Raw genomic sequence first — 15,059 nt, 5'->3', positions numbered from 1 at the left:
CAGGAAGACACTGCAACACTTAACTACGGTGCACCTAAAGGGACAAAATAGCTTTGCATTTGCTGCTCGGCCCCTTTCATGATGTAAGGTTTGAGTTTAGGACTTTTACAGCGTGGTGTTTTTGTGCTTCTACTCCTGTCAGCTTTGTCTTACATACTTTGAAGAGGAACTAAAAGATTTACACGTGTTATCTGATGCTGAACATTACAATTATGGCTTGATAACACACGTCAGAGCTCATTAGTCTGTTATATTACCTAATTCCTCAGCACAGGGGACAATCCCTTTATCTGTGGTGAATTAGTGAAACCATAGAGGAGCCCTGTCTCTGCGATGATGTCTCTCACCGGCTGATAAAACGAAGCGGCTTCATCACGAGGACATGAAATTATGTAGCTAATGTTGGACTCTTGGTCTCTGTCGTTATAAAACCTCACAGATATATCCTTATCATGACGAGGACAGCTCTTTTTAATGTGTGTTTTATTTCCTTGTGTGTGTTTTGTTTCAGTGTGTGTGTGTGTTCTTGTGGAGGTCCTCTGGATGAACTAAGGTTACACGGCCACTCTACACCACTGAGCAGACAGGCGCTCTCAGGCTCTGTGTATCCCTTTCAGAGCTATAAGTAGCATCTGGTGTGGGATTTCACTCTGCATGCAAAGCATCATGGGAAATGATACAGTAAACTAATTTCCCCTCTTTGATCCTCCACTTCTGTCAGTACTTAGGAGTTAATATGTGATGCAAAGGTTAAAAACACCGCCCCTGGTTTCACTCAGAGGGATGTTTATCTGTGTAACTCTGTAAATCTCTAAAGGTAAAGGACCTAGATTTCAATATTTCTGCACTACTCTCAAACATGGCACATGTGTGACCTCTGCCTGCAGCACACTGATCAGTTGTTCAGGTCTGTGGAGTAAAAACCGTGAGACTCAGAGACGATGACATGCGTTTACTGAGGACACAAGAGGACACCTTCATGAACCAGAGTTTACAGAAGAAGAGACCCAACTGACCGAAGGAGAGATGGGAGAATCTTCTTGGTGTGTAAACTGTGAGCCCATGAACCCAGAGAGTTCCTGCTGTCAGGAGTGGGACCCCAATGGTCTCAGCAGATGCGTGTCTAACATGAGTCTGGTTTTGCTCAAGGTTTCTGCCTGTTAAAGGAAGTTTGTCCTTTCCACTGTAACTTGCTAAATGCTGCAAAGTGCTCTGCTCATGGTGGATTAAGATGAGATCAGACTGAGTCCTGTCTGTAAGATGGGACTGGATCTTATCCTGTCATGATGTTGGGTCTTTGTTAATAATAGAACATAGAGTACGGTGTAGACCTGCTCTGTTTGGAAAGAGTCTGAGGAGAACATTTGTTGGGATTTGATGCTATATAAATAAAGACTGATTGATCAAACAGAGCGGTTATTTTTGATTGGTGGTCTGACTTGGTTAAGGTTTACATGTGTTGTCACCAGCACCAGTGGAGTAAGATATGTGTGTAATTGTCAGACCCTCTCTGTCTCTCTTTGTCTCTCTCTGTCTGTCTCTGTCTGTGGGCAATGAGTGATATTTCTCTGTGACACCGATATTCTGTTCCCCCATGCATTGCCACGGGCCTGCACACACACACTCAAGCGTGAAACCAGAATGGACAATTTTTCCTGCAGCGTAGACGACTGAGTGGGGGCTCACGCTGACTTCCTGTGTGTGCTTTTACGGGAGCGGGTTTGGACTCAGACTCTGATGGTGTTTCGTTCTAGACATCAGATCAGGGGATATTTCCCACCTGGTGAAGGTAAATAAATGAGCTAAGAGACAGCAGGAGGCTGCTCAGATGGCTGGCTAATTTAAAGATGCTCAGATAAAACGCAGCAGCTAACCGTCCACGCGTCAGTGCAGCCGCAGAGTGACATTCAGGTCGCTGTAATGGATTTGATTAATGGATAGTTTGTTGTTTCTGTGAGTGCACTTGTTTTCTTTTGAGCAGAGTTCAGTTAGAAGATCAATACCACTTTAATATCTGTGGGTTTCATTTGAAATCAAAGCAGCTAGCCTGTTAGCATAGCTTAGCATAGACATAAATGGGGGAGCAGCTTTGGCTTTACCAAACACCTTTTATGAAAGTGATTTGAATTAATGTTTTTGGCTACTTGGGGGCGGCAGAGATACAATTTTAGCTAGACGTTGACATATCATCGATTGACAGCCAACTTAGGTTATCGGGTGCCGTTTGGTTGCAGAAACATACATTATTAATAATAATAATAATAATAATAATAATAATAAATAAATACAATAAATCTAAAAATATATTTGTTATTTTATTTTATTGACATGTCGTCTGTGTTTGAAATTTGAAAAGGAAACTGTTACAAAGTTAAGTTTTGAATTAAACTGTTATAGAGCAGCATTATCACTGGTTTAGGTAATATACATAAACATCTATTTGACTCTAAGTGGAACCATAGTTTACTAAATGGACATCATGCTGTGTTAGAGAAGATTAAGACCATAAACTCACTAGTGAAAATATTTATAGACTAAGAAGTTGGACTGTTTTCTCATTGACCTCTGTTTGTGACTGGTGGAGTGCCCCCTGCTGGAGATTAGAAAGAAGGCACTTTCATTTTGGCTTCACTTTTAAAACCAAGAAAGCACATCGGCCTCCTAAAATTAGTGCTATGGTTTGAGGTTTTGTTTGTCACCTCCAGATAAATATGTTTACTCTCTTTTAGCTCTGGATTTGGTCTCCAACTCCTGACATAATAACCGTCTCTCCAAATGCACCGTTCTTTTCACCAGCTAGTCTAAACGATATTCTATTTTTATCCAGATGGCTAAACAACGAGCTGAGGACTGCACAAAGTCACCTGAAGATGCATACTTAGCTGATATATCTGAACACATCACCGAGTGTGTTAATGTGGACTTGAGTGTCCCGGTTATGAGCCTGCATAAAAGATCAAGCCTTACAAACATCAAACAAAGCACAAAAAACAATCACAGAAGAGACACAGCACACCTCTAATCTATTTAAACCCATCACCACACCACACACTTCTTAAAGAGACAGTAACACCTTAAACTGAGGTCATTTCATCCTCATCACGTGAGTCAGCTTTTTGCGCGCTGTCTCTTTAAGAAGTTTCTAAAAGCACTCTTTTTTTCCTATTTACCTGGGCCTTTGGATTCGGTTACCTCTAAGAGCATGTCATGGTTAGTTTCTTTGGCGTCCGTTGCCATGGTCACTGCACACCTTGGCTGTGGCGAGAGAAGGAGGAAGTGAGGTGATGAGAGGATGCTGTTGTGTTCATTAAAGGAGCAGAGAAGAGAGCAGAAACAGGAGAGGAGAGGATGAAGCTGCAGTCAGACTCTCGCATCTCTCTCTTTTGTTGTTTAGCTCTTCATCGCCTCCAGCATCATCATCATCATCATCATCATCAAAAAGCCTGGCTTCCAGAATAGCTGGTGGTGATTAGCTGGATAAAGACGCTGCTGTTTTAAAAGGAAGATGAGCCCTCTGAGGACTCTCTGTTTCAGCTTTTGGGTGTAGAAACGGGGCGACTGAAAGGTCAGCTGTACATCTGAAAGGACAATAAGGAGCTGAGGGGATGGAGGGATGGGGGGATGGGGGGGGGGGGGTCTGCAGCTAAAAAAGGCTTTTTGCAGCAGAACGAGCTCAGGGGTAGAGATCCACACACACACTACATAAACCAGCTCTCCTTTAGATCTCCTCATCCAACCACAAACCTCCTGAACCCTGAACACCTGCGTGCAGCACGTCAGCCGAGCCAGAGGTTTTCTCATGTTGTGCAAAACTACAAGCAACTCAGGCCGGAGATTAAAACCCAGAGAGAGAGACAGTTCTGAGAGTCTCCTGCAGGATCAGCACGCCGTGTGCTTCCTTCCTGAGCCAGACAGACTCTCTCAGAAATGTCTCCCCCCTAAAAAAGGCTCTTTGTCCTGCGTGACTGCAGCCAGCGCAGAACAAGGAGCCAACAAGCATGTTTGGTAGTGTGAAAACAGAGAGAGTGTGTGACTGTCTGCTGGTGTAAAGAGAGCCACTGTGACTCTCTTTTGTTTGTTTGTCTGTTGATTCTGCGAGTCCAGATGATGAGCAACTGTCTGTTTTTGTGTTTTTGCTGCAGAGGACAGACTTTGGAGCAGCCTGAGATGGGATGAGAGAAGCACGAGGAGCGGCCATGTGCTCTACACAAGCAGAGAGAGACGTCTTTGACAGGGATACAGCTGCATCAGAGCACGATGCTGCGTCTCAGCAGCTCTGCACTCGAGCGGCCCAGACAGCCACCAAATCCCAGCAGCATGGCTTTAGCAGGCGGCTAAAGTGCCATAACCGTACAGCACATGTAGCTTGCTGACAAAGCAGACAGACGGACGTGTAGCTGTGTTAGGGTTTACCTATTTCAGCAGCACAGCTCGAGATGGCTGCACACCACTGCAGTAAAACCTTAGGGAACATCGATCTGCTCTTTTGCACAGAGCTTGTTTTAATCAGACGAAAGTCGCTGCTGCTGCCTCCGCTGTGGCTTTGGGAGAAAACGGTGGAATAAATACAGAAAGAAAACAGCAGGTCGGGTTTGTTAGGGCGGTTAGCATCAGAGTGAAAAACATGAACAGAATGGAGGGCGACACGTGGAGGGATGGAAGAACGTATGAGGTGACGAAAACAATCAAAAAGCGTCATCTCACAAACAACAACAACAACAACAACAACTCAGGCTCACGTCACAACATGTGAGCAGCAGCCGAGAGGAGACACACACCACACAGAATCAGCTCACAAACCTCAACACCACACACAGACTGAGACGGATCAGCAGGTGCAAACATGGCATGCTTGTCCTGATGTGGCTGTGAGGTCACATGCACAGGGACTCAGGTGATACCTTCGAGTGCACCTGGTATTTAATAAACCTTACTGTGCAAAGCTGGGCTGTGTAAACAAATATAGAAAACCAACATCAGAAGTGTGTGTGATTAATCATCTGTCACACTGCTGTGAGTGAGTCATGGTATAGTTGTGTACAACAACAGTAATCCTGTCTGGTAACAGCTAATGCTGACTCAACATGACTCTGTAGTGGAAATCGCTGCATTAAAAACAGACATGACTCCGCAGTGGAGATCACTGCATTAAAAACAGACATGACTCTGTAGTGGAAGTCACTGCATTAAAAACAGACATGACTCTGTAGTGGAAGTCACTGCATTAAAAACAGACATGACTCTGTAGTGGAGCTCACTGCATCCACAAATGCAGGTTAAAACTGAACCATGCAAAGAGGAAACCATATATAAACATGATCCAGAACCACTTCTCTGGACTTGAGCCCACTTAAGATGGACTGAGGGGAAGTGGAAAACTGTCCTGTGGTCTGATGAATCAAAATCTGACATTCTTTTTGGAAATCATGGACGCTGTGTCCTCCACTCTAAAGAGGAGAGGAACCACCCGGCTTGTTATCAGCTCACAGTTCAAAGGCAGCGTCCCTGATGGTATGGGGGTCATAAGAGTCCATGGCATGAGTAGCTTCCACATGTGTGAAGGCTCCATTAATGCTGATCAATATATACAGGTTTAGGAGCAACATATGCTGCCATCCAGACAATGACGTCTTCAGGAAGACCTTACACATTTCAGCAACACAACGCCAAACCACATTCTGCACGGATTACAACAGCATGGCTCTGTAGTAGAAGAGTCCACATGTAAATCTCACATCTTAGTAAAATAAAGTAATTACAATGTTCTCCTATTTTTAACAAAATTTGCATACTTTAAATTGGATATTATATGGATTCATTGCACTATTTAAATTATTTGATAGTCTGCTTTGATAGACTGTCAGCCTTTCTCAGTGTTTCTTCACATTATTTAGCAGTTATATGTCACTAATAGACTCCTACATTATGCAATAAGTTTGAACTTCCAAATGAATCACCAAATTTTACATAAAGCGATTTTAAGCTGACGGCAAACTTTGGACCCAACACATCTATTTTAAGCACTAACACCCAGTTTTCATTAAAGTGCCCCCGTTTCCTCCTGCTCTTGCTGTCAGCCCCTCCCATCTTTGTACCAGACAGACTGTACAGTTCACAGGGATCACACATGTGGTGGTTCTGTTTGTGTTAATGCAGAACGTGTGTTAGTGAAGCTGTCTTCAGTTTGTCAGACTCAAACCTGCATCAGCTTCTCTGCGAGCCGGGACAGGATGTGTGGACGAAATTAAAGCTGCCTGCAGACTTTTACATCTGCCTCTGCAGAGATCAGACTGAAGTATCTGCTCTCACAGCTTCTGATGTTGGAATTATGTAACTTACAGACAGCTGAGTCTGAAATTTGTCTTTCATCGCTCGCAGCTTTCTTTCATGACGAAATCGTTTCTGCTGTATTCAATTTGAAAACAAATGTGACAAAGAGACACTTAAAATAAGTTCCACTCTATTTACACCACACACATCAACCCCAACTCTACCACTGAGGGCTGACTTCTTACTCTGCCCTCTCCTGCTGCACATGGCTCCACTCCGTTACTTGCAACTGCTTCATTTTGGTTTTCCATTAACAATAACAAACGTGTTTCGCGCCAGGTTACTGGTACTATTTGTGATATCACCTCCCATGTTCCCATGAGTTTTCACACATTTTAACAGCAATTTAAAATGTTTAAATTTATCAGGTGTCGGCTGGCTTTGACGTCTGACAGTCTGTATGGAGAGAAAAAGCAGGAGGAACACAATCCAGCGTAATGACATCCTGGCTCCCATGGTTGTTAATCTGAGGAGGATTTCTTTCTCTCTATAAACAGATATCTGCATGAAGAGCAGCTAACAATCTGTTCTAGATCAAACATTTACACTGAGACACAAATCTGCTCGATGCTGTCACTAAAGACAATCAGCGTTTAGATTTCCTGACTTCCTGGAATGCAGAATCAGAAATGATGGATCCCACCCCCATTCAACAAACAAACATTGTAGAAGTAGTTTTCTTCTCCTCTTGAGGACAGACCTGACAAAACTTTTCCCTTTCAGCTACAACTAAACTGTAATTACAGATTCTGATTCAGAAACATGTTGAATCTGGATCTTAGGGTCTGATTTTAGTCTGAGAGGGGTTCTGGTCTCGGTCTGTAGTCTAAGTAGTATCCACCAATCAGGTGTCAGCAGGAAAAACAGTCTATATGGAGAGCAACAGCAGGTGTTCTAGAATTCTGACATCAAAGACAGAATTCTGGAATTCTGCTTTGATGTCAGAATTCTGAAAACAAATGGAACATTCCGTGAAGAAGGTCAGAGCTAAAACAAACACCAGTGTCTCTAATCCTCTTTCATAGACCTCCATTCAACAAACAAACATTGTAAAAGTAGTTTTCTTCTCCTCTTGAGGACAGACCTGACAAAGCTTGACTTTTGACTTTTGTCTAATCTGCATCATGATAATGTTATTTCAGCAAACTTATTTACAAGAACATCACAAGAACATCAGTTTCTGTTTCAGGTTCATACCCCTGAAGGAAGCCAGAGTGAAGCCTCTGTGGAACTGTTTAAAGTGAAACTGAGACTCATTCGAAACAGGTGAATGGGCGTCAACCAAGGGGTTGAATGAGATGTGATATTTTGATCACATGTACAGGGTCATTAAGTGTTTTCTGCTCTAAGAAATGAATGTTTTGTGCAATATTTTCTAACGTAGTAGTGCACAATGAATGCACAGGCCGCTTCAGAGCCATATTTCAAGTAACTGGTATAGCTTTGGGAATATATCCAGACATAGTGGTTGCACTTGCTGATTGGACCTTTGGCCTTGGCAGAGATGTGCTCGCTGAGGTCCTCTGAGTACCTGAGGTATTTCAGAGGTGGACAGCCCCACTGACCAACATTTCCCTCCTGGAGCCGCACTGCATGCATGACTAAAAACATGGATAACTGCACTAAACACACAGTAGCAGCTATCCGAGCAGAGCCTGCAGTAGACCCTGCCTTAATGAATCATAAAACGTTCCCTCTCTGTTCAGACGTGATGCTGTAAGAGGTTCTTGGCATTTGCCTTCGCTCTGCATGTCAACAGAGGAGAAACAATGGATTTCAAAGTGACACGCTACATGTATCACATGACCGTGGTTACATTTTCCACATTAGCCACAGTTAGCTGGCAGCGCTCAAGTGTGCAAACAAACAAACACTGAAAGGTCTTCTTCTCCCGCCTGAGCATCTCAGACACAAACACTGAGACGCGATTTCACAGCTGGCATAAACACCACCGATACAGAGAAGCAGTAATATTTTCACACTTCACTAACTCGACCTGAGCAACACAAGCTGCTGCACACAGAGAGACAGTGACACAGGAGATATGATCTGCAGGTAAAGTCACAAACACATTAAGAGTGTTTTTAATTTCCTGTGTAAGAATGTTTCTTACCGTCGTGCGGCCGCTCTGTGTGCGAGGGGATCTGTGAGTGTGGGGCCGTTCCACCTGCCTGCTGTCACAGAGGATCTAGGGCATTACCTGGAGTCAGGTGTCAGATGCAGAGAGGGCTAAGATGTGTGCGTGTACTGTGTGCGTGTGTGTGTTCATGTGTGTGTGTGGGCGGAAAGAGAATGACAGAGGGAGCGTCCCTTGATGTTCTCACATTGATAAAAATTTGATATCTGCTCTGAGCTGCGGTGGCGTTCTCCGAGCTGAGAGCTGCTGTCGGTGTGTGTTCTCGGGTGCAGATGTGTGTTGGAGGACAGCACATGCAGCGTGTGAGGGGAGGAGGTGTGTCAGCGAGGAGCGCAGAGCGAGGAGAGATGGGCGTTCTCCTGTGTCTGTTAGTGCTGCTGTGCTGAGGAGGCACAAAGTGACACTTTGTCTCTCCGTCAGAGAGTCGGTGCAGAGGAACAGAGCGGTATTCAGCATTTCAACCAGCTGATGCACACAAAGCCTTTCATTGTGGGTTAACTGTAAGCAAGCATGCACATGTTTGATTATAATGGTCTGTAATGTGGTGCACCACAACTGCTCTGTAGTATTAAGGTTACAGATATCCATTATGGCTGCTTCTGTGGAGCTCTGAGGCCTTTATATCAACCGTGTATTTTCATCACAATATATGACATGATGATGCTGACAGTTCAAACTGCATTTTTAAAATGACCCAAAAAATTATGTCTAATCAAATGTTAAGATGATAAGTTAAAAAAAATCTAAATTAAGCAGCTTACTTAAATTGAATCTGTGTTTAGGGGACTCAGGATGTCAGAAGGGGCTGTGAGCTAAGCTGCTGCTAACGACACAACCTCAGTTACAGGCTAGGATTCCTTCAGTGTTCATCCCAAGTATTAGCAGAGGTTTCGTTTTTCAAATAAATATTCCTGGTATTTAAAAAGGTTTTTTAAAAAATGTTTAAAGTTGGTAACTTTAAATAACAACATGCAGGTGGGAGGAGCTGCAAGCTGAGCTGCTACCAAGGCTAGCTCAGTCCAAAGGTAAGGTTTGCAAGGTTTATATCTGGAGCCAAGTTATCAGCATAAAGTCTCCTCCTCTCATAAAGAGATTAAAGGATTTAAAGAGGGCCGAGATGCAAACAGCTCTCATGCAATCCCTAAACCGGATATCCATCAACAATTTAGCTTAAATAAATGTCTTATAACAGAAACCTACATGAAAGTGCAGCCAACAATCTGCATTCTATAGCATTTGTTAACTTTAACTCTTGTTGCACCTCAAGTTGCTAGCTGTTCACATGGAAATAGAAGCCTTGGTTCGAAGTCTTTGATTGCTAACCACCGTCGAAAGCTCTGATGTGTAAGCCATAAGTGTCAGATGCTTGAACTAATTCAGACAGTAGCTCATGAATTTATGAATTTAAAAAGGTTTCTTCTCCTTCAGAGCTAACAGATGTGGTATTTAAACTGATAAAAACACTCAATAAAACCAAAAGTGTGTGTTTCTTGTGAGCTCTTTGGTAAAGGCAGTGAAGAGGGGCTGCAAGCTGAGCTGCCACCAACATTCACTCAGTGTAAGGTACAGATTCCTTCAGTACGTGTTTACTTTCCTCTGGATGCCTGATTATCCACAGAGGAAAATAGGAATTAGGATATAAAGATATAGGAATAGAGTATTCATGCCATAGAAATCTTTGAATGAAGCCTCGGGGAGCTGCAAGCTGAGCTGCCACCAACATTCACTCAAATAAGGGTAAGGATTCCTTCAGTATTTGTTATTCTGGAGGCTTGATTATCCACGGAGGACACAATAATTTAGGATATAAATACCATAAGTCTTTATATGAAGCCTTGGGGGCTGCAAGCTGAGCTTCCGCAAACATTTCCTCTCTAATAACTTCTAGCTTCAAACTGTAAGATTCTTCATCCACTAAGAATGAACACAATCTTAATGGTGCAGGAGCACATCTTGCACGGTAAGACAGATGTTAGCTTTTAATATTTAATCTGCGTACTAACTGGCTTTTGCGTTAGCTGTCTGATCCATTTACATCCAGTAAAATTGTAAAGATTTTATCAGGGTTCTTACCGTGAATCTATCACAATCCTGAGATCTTTTAATCCCTCAGCTCTTGTGGAAGTTGTTCTTATGCGTTAGCTCTGAAAGTGGAATCAGCAGCCTGGTTCTGTGGCGGAGGAAGCCCCGATAACAGCCTCATTTTCTGGTTCTGATGTGGAATCATACCGTCTGTGTGCATCAGCAGTGTGAGTGTTATTAAGGCCAGCTCCCCCACACTCAGTCTCCAGTTTTGGCAGCTTCACACTGCAGCCTCTCAGGGATATGGTAATGATGGGGCTTTACCATCCTGGATGCTGCCTATAATACAGCAGCAGAGCACTTCAAAGACAGCCTGCTCTTTTTGTGACTGACTGTGTGCAGAAATAGAAACCCCCCCCAGTGAAGAAGCAGCAGAGACACGCTCGCATTGAAATCCACATGTGTTCAAACACAGAGGAGGCAGAGAGTAAGAAGACCCCGGCTGCTCTCAACGACACCGTGATAGTAACACAGTCATTCATGCTTCTAATGGATGACGGCTTAGCGTAAACATCTAAATACGCTCGTAAGACCAACATTACATCTTTAACATTCAGGCAACAACAAAGGACCATCTATCCTGATTATCGACACGGTTAATGATGAAGTGTAAGAGCTGTCACAGTTCCCTGAGCCCAAAAATGGAGTCTACAAATTTCTCCTTAAATCCAACCCACAGCCCCAAAACTACGGTCTTCTTGTTGTTCTGTCTTAAAAGCACAAATTCACATCAGATGCTGATTTGATCATTTTACTCACAAAATATTTAAAAACAATTGCTAACTTAGGTAAATATTACCTTAGCATATTGATGTTTTGAAGCCTACAGCATGATACGGGTGGATTTGGCAGAGCTTCGTGGTCGAATTTGAGTTATTTCTGGTCTGCTGTAAAGTTAGATTTAAAAAAAACAACCCTTATTCTTAAATAAAAAAAAGAGTTGTAAGATATAAGTCTGAGGGGTAATGTATGCAGCTTTGCTAATCTGCGTACCCTCTGTTGCATTTCCTTTTTTACAAAGAAGACAGAATAAAAAATGTATGAACCTGAAACAGGAACTGAAGTTCTTGTGATTAACGGGTCTTAAGTTTGCTGAAATAACAACATCATGAAGCAGATAAGTCAAAAGTCAAAAGTCAAGCTTTGTCAGGTCTGTCCTCAAGAGGAGAAGAAAACTACTTTTACCATGTTTGTTTGTTGAATGGAGGTCTATGAAAGAGGATTAGACACACTGATGTTTCTTTTAGCTCTGACCTTCTTCACAGAATTTTCCATTTGTTTTCAGAATTCTAGAATTCTGACATCAAAGATAGAACTGTTCTAGAACTCTGTCTTTGATGTCAGAATTCTAGAACACCTGCTTCCCACCTGATGGTGGGATCCATCATTTCTGATGCATTCCAGGAAGTCAGGAAATCTAAACGCTGATTGTCTTTAGTGACACAGCATCAAGCAGATTTGTGTCTCAGTGTAAATGTTTGATCTAGAACAGATTGTTAGCTTCTCTTCATGCAGATATCTGTTTATAGAGAGAAATAAATCCTCCTCAGATTAACAAACATGAGAGCTGTCATGACGCTGGATTGTGTTCTTCCTGCTTTTGCTCTCCAGTTTTTCCTGCAGACACCTGATTGGTCCATACTACTCCGATTAAAGACAGAGACGTGAACACAGCCCTGTACTTCTTGTACTAACGCAGTAAGTCCTGTTTGTAGTGCTCCTCTGTTAATCTTGAACGCCAGTCTCTGACTTTTAATTGGCCGGTCGTCTCCTCCTGTTTTTCTAATGAACAGCTCTGACTGCAAATCAATCCATATTCAAACCAGTAGAAAAACAGTGAGTCAGCCTGTCTGCTTAAAATCACAGCTGTAGTTGCAGTTGTGTCTGAGGTCGGGCAGCGATGAATGACTCAGGAAAAATGGACTCTGTCTGGGAATCCACAGATGTCTGAAAACGTGTTCATTAGTCACCAGCTGGGTGTTAATAACTCAGTCAGATCTCTGTTTACTCTGAGGGAGGATGCCAATCAGAGCTCTAGATGATAATCAAGTTACCCAGTTTCTGATTTAAAATTACACAAGATTTTAAAATTAGAATTTTCATTTAAGACATTCTGAATTTTTTTCACAACCAACGTTTCAAAATGTTCAACTAAATTATATAATTTATTTAAATGAATTTGTCTTAGACATTTTCAGGGATTTTTCATTTGGACAATTGGACAACTGCAAAAGAAATGTAGAAATTATGAATCATAAACTGTCATAAATTTACAATTTCTTTTTTTATGTTCAGAAATTTCAAATTTGGAACATTTGTAGGTTTAATTTAAATATTAAAAATGGATAACATTCAGAAACTTTCAGATAAATTCATGGAATATTTTGGGACATTTTCCAGGAAACACTGAGATATTTTGAAGATTTACTGCAGAAAGTTTTCAAAACTTCCTGAAATATCTATTTGAAACTTTTTTTCAAAATATTAAAAAATTAAGTGAAAATATTTTTAATTTATTACAAATTTAAAGAAACTTTCTAAAATTTTCTTTGGAACTTTCTGGAATTTTGATCTGAAATTTTTTGATTTATTCATGGACAACTTTAAGATTTTTTGGACATTTTTATCAGGAGACTTTGTGAAATGTATACAAAACTTTCAAAGATTATTATCACAGACTTTCAACATTTAATGGGAAACTGTCCCTTTTATTATGGCTGCAAATGTCAATGTGATTGCTTTTTCTGGTACCTTAAGTTTAAATGTGAAAATGTTTTTTTATTTTGTACATTCCCTTTAGAATAAGTACATTTACTCAGTCTGGCTCTTTTTTACTTGCGTCACTGTGACATATTTTTACTATGAGAGTTGACTCCTTCCTCTGCACTATACTACATATGATCTCACCAGACCATCACACACAGCTTCACCTACACCCACCTGTCAATCAGGTGCAAACCAGTCCACTGAAACCAGCAACAACCCCACCAGTACAACCAGTACCACCTCCACCAGCAGCAGCAGCAGCAGTGTGTGCATTCATCCCTGGCTCTATGCCATCTGCTCTGCCTCCTCTCTGTCTCCGCTCACACTCCACTGATGATGACAGTAATGCAGCATTGATTTAAAAGCCTTTAAATGACGAGTGGAAAAATAAATCCATCATTTCATTTTTTCCTCCCTGCACATGCAGGCCCGCAGCATATGGCCTGTGCGTGGTTTTCCAGCTGACAGAGAGAGAGAGGGAGAGAGAGAGAGGGGGAGAGCATCGTGACATCTCTCAGGCTGGATGGTGTGTCGGCTCGGATCTGTGTATTGAAAGGCTGCATGCACACAGAGCTGAAGGCGCGGATCAATACGGCACCGTTAATGGCAGATTAGCGGACGCTAGCGCACCGGGATTACAGACTGTTAATTGCAGAGTAAAAGGCGCACGAGAACAAAGAATGTGGCCTTTTGCTTTCCCTTCATAATGTCTCACCTGATGACCAAACGGAGCCACAAGCATCGGCATCGGTTCAGATTCGGTCAAATATGAAGATTAATTACATTTTGGCCTGTTGACATCAGCGTTTGCGCATTTAAAGTCGGATGAAATCGCAAGTCCCAGCCCATTTACAGCACACACACACACACACACACACACACACACACACACACACGAGGATGGATGTGAGCGGGTCAATGAGGAATGAGAGGTGGGAATCAAAGACAAGGTCATCAGCGTCGTGAAAATGGACACAGATCAGCAGAAACATAAACAATGAGAATCAGAAAACGTCTCCACCTTGTTCCTTCACGCACGGCTCCGGCGGCTCCAACCCTTTTGTGTTGCTGATGCTGCGGGTGCCCGACAGGGAGACGCACGCACCGTCAGTCCTGCACAGCTGCACGCGGGCGAGATGGAGGAGGGAGGGTGTGGCTGCGCGAGGAAGGAGAGCGGAGCGGCGCGAGGCGGCGGCGGCGCAGCGCCAACATGAGAGCGCGTTACTGTAACGTAAGCTCGTGCGTTTTTCGGAAGTGAAAAAAGGAGGGAGCAGCTGAGTGGAGGAGAGGAATAAACAAACCTGTGTGTCCCTGAAGGGGTTAATCTGTAGGGAGGAGGAGGAGGCTTCTGCTTTAATGTTTCAGTCTGACTCTGTTCATCATCCAGCAGCTGCTTTGTCTCAGATTAGTAAATACTGGTCCTGTATGAAATGGGGTCCACAGAGTCCACAGAGAAAAGTATCAACTATATTTAAATTAATTAAGAACTATTTATACATTTTTAAGGCAAAGATGCAACATAAAGTAGTTTCTTCAATGATGAGGGTCTGCAAATTTAATTCTTATGTAACTGTGAGTGCTGCTGACTTTGCACGTTTATTATTAATCCATAACAGATTATATCTTTCAGCCGCTGAGAGATATATGTGATTTGCTGATTTGCATTTAATCTGTTGCTTGTGTCATGTGACATTGGGTGGAATATCACAAATGCTCATAGACACGCCCATTTTTGGTGGTCGCC

At 42.5% G+C, this 15,059-nt stretch overlaps 1 protein-coding gene across 1 annotated transcript in view; it reads right to left on the bottom strand.

Moving 5' to 3' along the window:
• The window catches only part of cracd (capping protein inhibiting regulator of actin dynamics), a 30,599-nt gene extending 15,938 nt beyond the window's left edge, over window positions 1–14,661 (bottom strand). The window contains exon 1 of the mRNA XM_034709875.1: window positions 14,617–14,661. The gene's annotated coding sequence lies outside the window, so the exon portion shown is untranslated. The remainder of the gene's footprint in view (window positions 1–14,616) is intronic.
• Between the last annotated feature and the right edge of the window lie 398 nt (window positions 14,662–15,059).

This window comes from Notolabrus celidotus, chromosome 2 (assembly GCF_009762535.1).
Source record: "Notolabrus celidotus isolate fNotCel1 chromosome 2, fNotCel1.pri, whole genome shotgun sequence".
Taxonomy (NCBI): Eukaryota; Metazoa; Chordata; class Actinopteri; order Labriformes; family Labridae; genus Notolabrus; species Notolabrus celidotus.
This window is presented reverse-complemented; position numbering and strand designations above follow the sequence as displayed.